Raw genomic sequence first — 9,058 nt, 5'->3', positions numbered from 1 at the left:
GTGCCTCCACCGGTAAACCAGAACTATACATCGATGCCAAGCATTGATCCTGAATTGGCAAATTTTGTTCCAAAGACCCCTCTGACGGTTGAACCGCAAAGTGAGTCAGAATCTGAGCCAGATGAAGTTACCGACTCAGATCAGTCGAAGATGAGTGGAGTTTCAAAGAAAAATGAAGTAAATCCTGAAAACATTGAAAATTTGATAAGCAATAAGATTTTGGAAATGTTTAATCAAGTTCAAAATGTGAAGTCAAAACCAAAGTCACGTGGGAAATCTAACAAGTCTTTGAAAAATATCCCTAAAACTGAGTTTGTTAAAGGGGAGGATTTTGTCAAAGAAGAAGTAAAGATCGAAACTGGTTCCAACTCTCAATTTGTGAACCAAATTTTGAAAAATTCCACCAACGACTCATCATCTTCGACCACTCATGAGGGACGTCCAAAGAATGCTGCAAAAATTCGCAAATGCTATAAGTGTCGTGGGAAAGGACACTTAGCAGCAGACTGTCCAGATGACAGGGGTAAATCTCTTGTTGATCCTGATCAAAAGAAACCTTTTGTTGAAAAACCACAAAATGAAGCAGTTAATGTTGAAAAGAAAAATGGTAAAAATCAGAAGGTTGAGAAAAACAAAGTGATTAAACAAGAAGTAAAACCAGTTGTCAAACCAAATGTTAAATCACAACAAAATCAGGATTAGGAGGAGAAACCTGTTGTTATTAACCATGGGGACAGATCGGAAAATACATCTCAAAGACATGATACTCGTGAGAAAACCCCTCACAGACGACAAAATCATGTTACATTCCAAACAGTTGAGAAAGACCAACGCTCTAGAGGTTCGAACAACAACTATGTTAGACCTCATGCACAGAACAGATTCGTGAATGATCGAACTGCGTCACCCCCCCGATTTCCAAATCAAAGACCGCATTCGGATAATCATCCACGATCATTCTCAAGACACGAAGATGCTCCTAGATTTGGTAGGAATTTTGAGCCACCCAGGAATCAAAATTACAGTTACCAAAACTATGGAAGCCGAGGGTATGGAAACTCTGGTTATACCAACAGATCGTCAACTCCGTATAATCCACAATTTGCGGGGACTCATTCCAACAATTTCCGAAATGGAAATGGTGGACTCAGAGGCGATGATGGTTATTTCAAAGAGTTTTCTTATGTTGACGAATCGGGACGACCCAAGACCATCATGGCTTGGGTCCCACACTCTAACTAAATTTTCTTGTTGGGGAGTGTAGGAGCAGCTGAAGAGGGCTATCTATATTTGGTATATCGATAGTGGCTGTTCCAGAAACATGACAGGAAATAAAGAGTTATTGAACAATTTTAAACAAATTCGTGGTGGTTATGTGAACTTTGCCGGTGAAAAGGGTGGATACATCACCGGTGAAGGCTCTGTGTCAAATGGAAAAATCACGCCCATAAAGTGAACTACGTTGAACAATTGCAGCATAACTTGATGTCGGTTTCTCAAACCTGTGATAACAAGTACACGATGCTGTTCACTGATAAAGCTTGCTTCGTTTTGCGTCCGGGATTTGCTGTTCCTGAAGATTGGATCGTTATGAGGGCTCCAAGGGTGAATAACACATATGTTATGGACATGCGCCCGTTGGTTAACTCGTCTGCTCCAGCGACATGTCTACTTTCGAAGGTGACTGAAGATCAATCGTATCTCTGGCATAGGAGAATGGGCCACGTGCATCTGCGAAAAATGAACCACTTAGTGAAAAACAACTTAGTGTTGGGGGTTCCTTTACGTAGTTTCAATATGCACAACAAATGTGAATCATGTGAAAAAGGAAAAATCAAATGAAAGCCTCATAAACCGAAAACAGTTAACTCAATCCAAAAACCACTTGAATTGCTTCACATGGATCTTTTCGGCCCGATCCATGTTGCGAGCATTGGTGGGATGTCTTATTGCTTAGTTGTCACTGACGATTTCTCACGTTACTCATGGGTATTTTTCTTAAAAACAAAGGATAAAACTTGTAGGATCGTGAAATGACCTGATGAGTCGATCAGAAGAGTGCTTAGACAGAATCAGAGGCGGAATTCATTGATTCGGTCTTCGTTTAGCTTGATTTCACTAATTTGTCTCTGTATATTGCTCTTTATAACAAGTTACAAGCTCTGGAGACGATTTGGCAAGGCTTCGCCGTACCAAACAAGACCACACCTACCTTACTTCTAGATCCGCTCATGTGTCCCTTATATAGGGCATGGTGGTTCGCTTATATGGACATGTCCATATAAGCGGACCTATATGGTTGACATAAAAGCGGACCTACTTCCTAATGACCATATAAGCGGACCTAACTCACTATACACATACAATCTCCTGTTTTCTCGTACAATGAGCCCTAATCTAACATTCTAAGACTAAGACTTGATCCAAGACGAAATCAACAGATGAAGTGCACCAACAGACTCCCCCTCAGATGTTGATGGAGTCGTTCATCAAGTCTTTGGCAACTTCATGTCTTGTACTTCTTCAGTCTTGAACAGTCTCTGGGCTTCTCGATTGGTCTTCTTCAGGAACTCTTCCTGGAATCATGTTTTCTTCAGGAACTCCTTCCTGGAATCATGTACCCGGATCTTTCTCTGGCTGTAACTCTCATCAGACTTCCCCTATCATCGAGCTGGGATCGCTGTCTGGAATTTGTTATCACCATTGAAATCAAATCCTGGCTTTATCAGTTTAAGCTCTTCTCGGGTTCTGAAGTATCTCCTGGCTTTCCGTAGCAACAGGATCAGAAACCTGCACAACTCAAACACTCTATCACAAACAAAATTGTGATTCAACTTAATGAATCAACTAATCATTTAAGAATATTCAATACTTTTTCTCATTTAAAACCTATTCAACTTTCCAAAATCTGATTAAACACTTTAAACCAATTTAACCAAACCTCTGATCATCATGTTTAGCCTTTGAGATTTTGAATTTCAGCTCTCCAACATCAGTTGTCGAAAATCTTTTTGGATTTTCAAAATATAAAAGCAAAAATTAAATGCAGAAAAGAAATATGAACAAACATATTTTTGCGAGTTCGTGCAAGAGGATCATATCAGCTGCTGACTAAACACAAGCACCGTTAAGCTGTTATTTCATTTTAAGCTTTTAAACAATTCGCATAGATTGTCGATATTTCGATCCACTTAAATTCTCACAAAATGTTCAATCTGTTCGGGATACTGAATTAGTGTTTTAAAACTTAAACATCTACATGTGTCCCACCTCAGTATATACTCCCGTATCCAGACCCCAGTATTCAGTCTTACAGGTGAGTATACCACAGCTGATATCTGTTAAGGGGTTATGTGCGAGGGCCGTGAGAGCTCAGGTCGATACTTCCGTATACGCAGAGAGATGACGGCTTCGACTTTAAGGTGTGTCCCCTTTAGAGGATCTTTTATTTACAACAGCAGCGACTATCAATTTTATTGTTTCATCAGCATGCGGCTGAGGGCGAGCTTATATTTCAAAGCTTTTTGTAGAAAGTATTATCCTTGGACTAGGTCAGTACTTCCATACAGCAGAAGTCCTGGGATAATACCCCAGATATCACAGAGTATAAAGACCTAGTATCTCAGAATACGGGACCCTTCAAACAGGATTTTACGGGTTACCTATATATCCTGGAGGTGTTCCCCACGTAGAGGCAAGTGAAATTTATGTTTATATCCCAAATTGATCTACTAATTCTGTGAAAACCTATCGACACATCTTTAGCGAGACTGCTTAATTGCATTTATACATTACAAATCTTTAGCGTACTGTGCCAATCTAGCTGATGTACTATCATTTCCCCTATTCACACTAAAACTCATTTTTTTATTTTTCCCATGTTTTTGACATTTTCAAATTTTCTAATTTTTTTAAATTTTACTCCCCCTAAAATCAAAATATGTTCAATTTTGATTTTCTGGGAAAATTTGAAACAAACTGTGCAAACTTGACAAGTTGATGAGAATCACTTCAATTCTCCATCCACCTGGCTTAAACAATCAGAACTCCCCCTCTCAACAAACTATTTTCCCATTGTGATTCCAAAACACTTAAGTTTGTTTAATCAAAATGGTTTTTCCGGAAAATTAGTTTTGTTTACCAAACATTTTGTAGGTTCGGGGTTACTTCATCACATTGTTTTCTTCATACACATGATAGATTTTACAACTTCAGTTTTAGATCTCAATCATCACTTGTAGAAAATCAATTACAACTTAATGTCCCTGATTTACCACATGTAAGTCGAAAAATCACCAGAGTGAAATTTCTCAAGAAATGTGCCGATTCATGTTCCACGCTTACCAACCTGGGAACTCCGGCAAGTCAGGTTTTTCATTTAAACAGATTCACCCAAGCCTGACGGTTCTTGGGTGATTTCGAATTCTTGTTCAATAATGGTGGAAAGTTTGCATAATCCATTGTTAAACCCGAATTCTCCTTTTTTACCTCAATCAATGGCTCCTCTGGCTTTGACAAACCAGAATCATTGTCTGAGTGTGGCTTATCTGACTTAGATGAGCCAGATTCATTGTCGACACCTTTCATCTTCTTCTTTTCTACTTTCATGTAGGATCGTTAGACGACCTGTGAGTCAATCAGAAGAGTGCTTAGACAGAATCTGAGGCGGAATTCATTGATTCGGTCTTCGTTTAGCTTGATTTCACTAATTTGTCTCTGGTTATTGCTCTTTATAACAAGTTACAAGCTCTGGAGACGATTTGGCAGGGCTTCGCCGTACCAAACAAGACCACACCTACACTACTTCTAGATCCGCTCATGTGTCCCTTATATAGGGCATGGTGGTTCGCTTATATGGACATGTCCATATAAGCGGACCTTACATGTTCATATAAGCGGACCTATATGGTTGACATAAAAGCGGACCTACTTCCTAATGACCATATAAGCGGACCTAACTCACTATACACATACAATCTCCTGTTTTCTCGTACAATGAGCCCTAATCTAACATTCTAAGACTAAGACTTGATCCAAGACGAAATCAACAGATGAAATGTGCCAACAGACTCCCCCTCAGATGTTGATGGAGTCGTTCATCAAGTCTTTGGCAACTTCATGTCTTGTACTTCTTCAGTCTTGATCAGTCTCTGGGCTTCTCGATTGGTCTTCTTCAGGAACTCTTCCTAGAATCATGTTTTCTTCAGGAACTCCTTCCTGGAAACATGTACCCGGATCTTTCTCTCGCTCTAACTCTCATCAGACTTCCCCTATCATCGAGCTGGGATCGCTGTCTTGAATTTTTTATCACCATTAAAATCAAATCCTGGCTTTATCAGTTTAAGCTCTTCTCAGGTTCTGAAGTATCTCCTGGCTTTCCGTAGCAACAGGATCAGAAACCTGCACAACTCAAACACTCTATCACAAACAAAATTGTGATTCAACTTAATGAATCAGCTAATCATTTAAGAATATTCAAGACTTTTTCTCATTTAAAACCTATTCAACTTTCCAAAATCTGATTAAACACTTTAAACCAATTTAACCAAACCTCTGATCATCATGTTTAGCCTTTGAGATTTTGAATTTCAGCTCTCCAACATCAGTTGTCGAAAATTTTTTTGGATTTTCAAAATATAAATGCAAAAATTAAATGCAGAAAAGAAATATGAACAAACATATTTTTGCGAGTTCGTGCAAGAGGATCATATCAGCTGCTGACTAAACACAAGCACCTTTAAGCTATTATTTCATTTTAAGCTTTTAAACAATTCGCATAGATTGTCGATATTTCGATCCACTTAAATTCTCACAAAATGTTCAACCTGTTCGGGAAACTGAATTAGTGTTTTAAAACTTAAACATCTACATGTGTCCCACCTCATTATATACTCCCGTATCCAGACCCCGGTATTCAGTCTTACAGGTGAGTATACCACAGCTGATATCTGTTAAGGGGTTATGTGCGAGGGCCATGAGAGCTCAGGTCGATAGTTCCGTATACGCAGAGAGATGACGGCTTAGACTTTAAGGTGTGTCCCCTTTAGAGGATCTTTTATTTACAACAGCAGCGACTATCAATTTTATTGTTTCATCAGCATGCTGAGGGCGAGCTTATATTTCAAAGCTTTTTGCAGAAAGTATTATCCTGGGACTAGGTCAATACTTCCATACAGCAGAAGTCCTGGGATAATACCCCAGATATCACAGAGTATAAAGACCTAGTATCTCAGAATACGGGACCCTTCAAACAGGATTTCACGGGTTACCTATATATCCTGGAGGTGTTCCCCACGTAGACGCAAGTGAAATTTATGTTTATACCCCAAATTGATCTACTAATTCTGTGAAAACCTATCGACACATCTTTAGTGAGACTGCTTAATTGCATTTATACATTACAAATCTTTAGCGTACTGTGCCAGTCTAGCTGATGTACTATCATTTCCCCTATTCACACTAAAACTCATTTTTTTATTTTTCCGATGATTTTGACATTTTCAAATTTTCTAATTTTAAAATTTTTCTCCCCCGAAAATCAAAATATGTTTTAATTTTGATTTTCTGGGAAAATTTGAAACAAACTGTACAAACTTGACAACTTGATGAGATACATGAGTGTGAGAAGATCAAACAGATTACCTGTGAGAAAGCTCAAATTTCTCCATTTTGTACGGGGTCAGAAGAGAGATTTCACCTTCTTTGTTCGCCATTGTTAAAACTTCTTGAAAGATTTTGAGATCAGAAATAAGACTGAAGTAAGTTCTTCTTAAAGATGCCTGATCCCCTAGGCGCACATGAATCACGTTCACCAGTAAAAGCACCTATTTATAACTATAATTTTAAATAGTAAAAAAATAATTACATTCGTGTATAACTAAAATAGTTAATGTATGTCATAAATAATAAAAAAGAGCCAAGCTCAGGCTTTAGAATTGGAGCTTGACACAATTCGAGCTCGACCTTAAGCTTTGTTAAGTTATATTGAGTCAAGGATCCTTGTAGCTGATGTACAAAACCAATTTTCTACTAAAGGGGATGTTAACCGCTAATTATTGAATTTAAAGTACTTAGTGCCTATAAAGGTGGATGAACACGCTCGGGTACTACTTTCCTCGAGTGGTCACCACAACGGTACACCGCCGTTTGTGCTAGGGGTGTTCAAGATCATCCGAATCCGAATCCAATTTATCCGATTATCCAAATCCGAATTATCCTTCGGATAATCCGAATTTTCCGGATAGTGATTTCCGAAATTTTCGGATATTTCAGATAGATATCTGATATCCGTTTTTTTTTAATATAATGTGAATGCTATATATATACCATTATAGAATTAAAACCTAACCCTAATCCTTTTTCTATCAGCCACTCATTCACTCACCCCCACGACTCACTTTCAATATCCAGGTCGTCTGTGAGCAACTGAGCATCTAAAAATCAAGATCTGAACAAGATACGAATAATCAAAATACGAACACTGAAGGTCGAGATCTGAAAATCAAAGACCGAAGGTTTGTTTCCACTTTCCAATATTGAATCTGATTTGTTATCTTGTTCCACCGAAAGCTTATATACAATTTCTTACAGTTTTTAGTTCAAATTTATACCATTTGTTTAACTTATATACAATTCGTTACAGTTTTTAGTTCAAATTTATACGAACATCAACGGTTTATTCTTCTTATATACGATTTCTTACAGTTTCATCACAGTTATATACGATTTCGATTTGTTTCGAGATGGGTTTATTTCGATTTGTTTGGCTCTGTTTCATCAGTTTATGTACGATTTCTGTTTTACTTTATTGATGATTACAGTTTATATGTCCGAGATGGGTTTTTATACATATGTTGTTTTAATATGTTTTTTTCTATTATCTCACATGTATGAAAGAATTGTTGTTGGAACAACCCACAATTATTATTTTTGAAACGGTTGATGAAGGTAGTGAAACATCTGAAATTACTCAAGGTATCTTTATTAGATATGCCATTTTAATAACTTCATTGTTGATTCTAATATTCATTATATATTTTTAAGCTACCCATGGGCCAGGCCATTGTTATAAATTGGAAATTTTAACTGTTGGTTTTAGACTTTAGGCCATGTAATAAGAGCTGGCTGTGTTAGGCCATTTAGGCATTTAGCCCATTTAATATAATAAGTCATGTTTAATGTAGTGGCCAAAAAATAAACACTAGATAAATTTTAAAGCTATTAAAACCGAAACCTAGTATTGATTTTTTAAGCCATTTAATATACTACTAGAAAAATGGTTCTTTACTTCAAAACTTTTTGTCAAATTTCCGACAACTTAATTTTGAATTATAGACAAATATTAAAAACCATAAATTTCCCCACAATTTTTCGAAAAGATAGTCACCAAACCTATATTTGTGGCAATTTTGTCGCAAAGTTAACTATGTTTCCTACAATGTTCCCACAAAACTTTGTTTTTAATCATTTATTAACTTTTATTATTAGTTAGTGCAATTTATAAAACCAAATAAAGTTGAAAAGGGTAGAATAGATGTGGCAACTTTTTGACAAATTTTCCACAAATTTTTGACAAATATTAAAAACCATAAATTTTCCCACAATATTTCGACAAGATAGTTACCAAACCTGTATTTATTCCAATTACGTCGTAAAGTTAACTATGTTTCCAACAAGGTCCCCACAAAACTTTGTTTCTTTCTCATTTATTAACTTTTATTATTAGTTAGTGTAGTATATAAAACTAAAAAAAATCAAAACAGTGGCAAATTTGTGGCAACTTGCAACGATTTTCCCACGAAATTTAACTATTTTATTTATCAATTTTTGTTAACTATTTTTTCTTTAATGGGTTAATTTTTGTCAATGGGATTCGAACCCTCTTTCATATGAGAAGGTAAAACATTTTACAACACTTTGATACAGCTAGGCCAAAGGCTCTTTGGATGTGAATTGTTAGTACCATAAAAATAAACATATTTAAAAACTAAAATATCAAAATATGTGGCAAAGTGGTCGTAGCTTGCCACATTTTTCCCACAAAACATTATTAACTTTT

Source organism: Helianthus annuus, chromosome 4 (genome assembly GCF_002127325.2).
Source record: "Helianthus annuus cultivar XRQ/B chromosome 4, HanXRQr2.0-SUNRISE, whole genome shotgun sequence".
In the NCBI taxonomy this organism is placed as follows: Eukaryota; Viridiplantae; Streptophyta; class Magnoliopsida; order Asterales; family Asteraceae; genus Helianthus; species Helianthus annuus.
This window is presented reverse-complemented; position numbering follows the sequence as displayed.